We start from the raw sequence: 3,471 nt of genomic DNA, 5'->3' as shown, positions 1-3,471 counted from the left end.
ATTTCTGTATGTAGACATCACTGAAGGGTTTGATAGCAGATTTGTTTGAAGAGAGTTAGATAATATTTCACACCCATTGTTCCTTTTAGGAAGCAAGTATAGATAAATAGGGAAGTAGAATTGGCCAATCTGTTAGACATTATTCATTCGTGTTATAGTTGGACACTACTTTGAGCAATTTTATATTCCTAGAAGACTACTTAATAGAGTAGCTATAATCATATGTGCCTTTGGTTTTAATTCAAAATATTGCTATGTTTAATACTCCCAAATATAATTATAAGAAGCAGTTAGATATTCACCAAGATAGAGATGGCAATTTGAATCTACATCTGAAATAACATAAACAGATACCATAACAATTTGGTGTTATTATAATTTGTTTTGGTTACCTAGTGCCACTCTGACAGAAATATAACACCAAGGGGATGGGTGTATGAACAGGAATTTATTCTCTTACAATTCAGAAGGCTAGAAGTCTGAGTTTCAAGTGCCAGACTCTAGAGGCTGTGTGAAAGCCCTTTGACCTTGGGCTTCAGCTCTGTCTCTTGCTCCCAGCCCAGTGAAGCTAGAAGCATCCCTCTACTGAGGCAGCTACTAGCTACTGAGGCTGACAAACCCAAGGTCAACAAATGAAAAGACACAGTCCAAATATTACCAAACCACACAGCAGGCCATTAATTCAAGCCCATTGAAAGTCCCAAGGTTGGCAGAGCATGGATGGCAGGCTGCTGAACAACGACACGGCTACAAGCAGGTTCAAGTGTACCATAAACTAGAGACCATTCCCAAAGCTGTTTCTTATATATGGGAAGCAGACCACATCCTTAAAGCAGCTACTCAGCTGCTGGTGGTAGGTCTCACCATGGAGTTGATTGCCAGTCTCATGATGGGGAATAACTACCACTAGCTGCCCAGCCACTCAACCAGGTCCATCCAAGTCGACACACAAACTTAACCACCACATGATTCATGTTCTCCTTTCCAGCTTGCTTAACCTGTGTTTTACATGTCAGTTTATGTCATTATTATTTACCTGGTCAATGCTAGAAATCTAAGAATTACATTTCAGTACTCCCTGTACTTCAAAGAAAACAAAAAATCCTCACAACTGCACCACTAAGCAACATCATAATAAACAGAAAAATATTGAAGTTGTCAACAATTTCATTTTACTTAGATCCACAGTCAATGCCCGTGGAAGCAGCAGTCAAGAAATCAAATGATATTATATTGGGAAATCTGCTGCAAAAGACCTTTGTAAAGTGTTAAAGATCAAAGATGTCATGTTGTGAACTAAGGTGCACCTGACTCAAACCTTGCTATTTTCAACTGGCTCAGAAGCATGCAAAATCTGGACAGTGAACAAAGAGGATCAAAGAAGAATAGATGCATTTGAAATATGGTACTGGTGAAGAATATTGAATATAGTATGAATTTCCAGAAGAAAAAACAAATCTGTCTTAAAAGAAGTACAGCCAGAATCCTTAAAAACATGGATGGGATACCTCATCTCACATACTTTGGACATGTTATTGGGAGGGACCAGTTCCTGGAGAAAGGCATCATGCTGAGTAAAATAAAAAACAAAACAAAACAAAACAACTCACTGCCATGGAGTCAATTTGACCCATAGTGACCCGTCCTTGGGTTTCTGAAGTGGTATCTCTACAGAAGTAGATAGCCCAACCTTCCTTCTGAGGAGTGGCTGGTGGGAACAGCCAGCCTTCTGGTTAGCAGTCAAATGCCTTAGACACTATGCCACCAGAGCTCCCAGTAAAATATAGAGTTAATGATGAAGAAGAAAACTCTCAATGAAATGGATTGACACAGTGGCTGCAACAATGGACTCAAATACAGTAAAATTATGAAGATGAACAGGACTAGGTTTGTGTCTGTTTTTCAAAGGGTTGCTATGAGTTGGGATAGACTTATTGGTACCTAACAACACCACCACCACCCTCTTCTCACCCCCAGATTGCCATCCAGTCATCCCAATTCTAACTCAGATTTTTCATATCATCCTTGATCTTTTCTGTTCCCATCCACACTTAGTTCAGTGTCTTATCTCAATGCAATGGCAAGTCTCCTTGTCTTTATTAAATATTATCCCAAAGTCATTCAACATTTCTTTCAGATTGTGCTTTCCAAAATTTAAAAAAAAATTCCTTGATTATAAGATTTGATGACTCCCCATTTTGTGTAGAATTGAGTCTAAATTCCTTAATGAGTCACAAAGCTCTTGAATCAGGACCAAACCTGCCTTCCCATGATCATCAACTGCTGTACTCTTCCATGGACCTTATATTTCAGTTGTCTATATTTTGTTCTTTTCCTGCCAGTGGGACTCCAACTTGGCTTGTATTCAGCCTGGATCACCTTTTATCTTTTTCATCCAGAAAACTCAGATTCATCCTTAAGACTCTCTTAAATATCACTTCCAAATAATTTGTCTTCTTTGTTTCCCTCAGACCAAAAAATGAATCAACCAGCATCTTGGGTTTAATTTATATGCCTTTTGTTACAAGCTACATTTAAAAAGCATTTATTTTTAAATATCTATCTGCTAAGAATGAGCACCTTGAAAGAAGTTACTGAGTGGTATTCTGAGTGGTATTTTATGTCCCCATTATCTAACATAGAGCCTGAAACAAAGTGAATACTCTGTGAGCATTTACTGGATGGATGGGTAAAGGTAAAGCAGCTAGAATGAACCAGCACTAGATAAAGTTATGAAGCAAGCAGCATGCCTGTGCCCCTGGTTGGCTTCTTACCACTCATGGTGTTACCAGACTAGGCTTTTCACCCAGGCCTCTCCTTCTTGGTGGAGAACTCAAGAATGAGCCCTTTGATTCACCACCAACACCCCACCCCACCCCAAAAAAAAAAAAAAAAAAAACTGAATGGCAATGAAATGGAGTACTTAGAAACATAGACTTTAGGATCAGGCTGTTTGGGATCAATTTCTGGTGTCACAATTCAAAATTCATAGGTCCCACTATTAACATATCTGTGCCTTAGTTTCTACATCTAAAAATGGTTTGATTATAAAGTCCGACCAATAGTATTGTTATTAGGATTAAATAAATTAATGCATGCAAAGCACCCAGAATAGTGTCTGGAATGCACTCTATAAATGTTACTACTTTTTGTTGTTGTTAGATGCCGTCGAGTCATTTCCGACTCATAGCGACCACATGCACAGCAGAATGAAACACTGCCTGATCCCGCGCCAGCTTCATGATTCCTGCTATACTTGAGCCCATCATTGCAGCCACTGTGTCAATCCATCTCGTTGAAGGCCTTCCCCTGTTTCATTGACCCTCCACCTTACCAAGCATGACATCCTTCTGCAGGGAATGCTCCCTTCTGACAACATGACCAAAATAGATGAGACGAAGTCTGGCCATTCTTGCTTCCAAGGAGCATTTCGGGTGCACTTCCTCCAGGACAGATCTGTTAGTTCTTTTA

Source organism: Orycteropus afer, unplaced genomic scaffold (assembly GCF_000298275.1).
Source record: "Orycteropus afer afer isolate SDZICR_OR568_19922 unplaced genomic scaffold, OryAfe1.0 scaffold00216, whole genome shotgun sequence".
Classification (NCBI taxonomy): domain Eukaryota; kingdom Metazoa; phylum Chordata; class Mammalia; order Tubulidentata; family Orycteropodidae; genus Orycteropus; species Orycteropus afer.
This window is presented reverse-complemented; position numbering follows the sequence as displayed.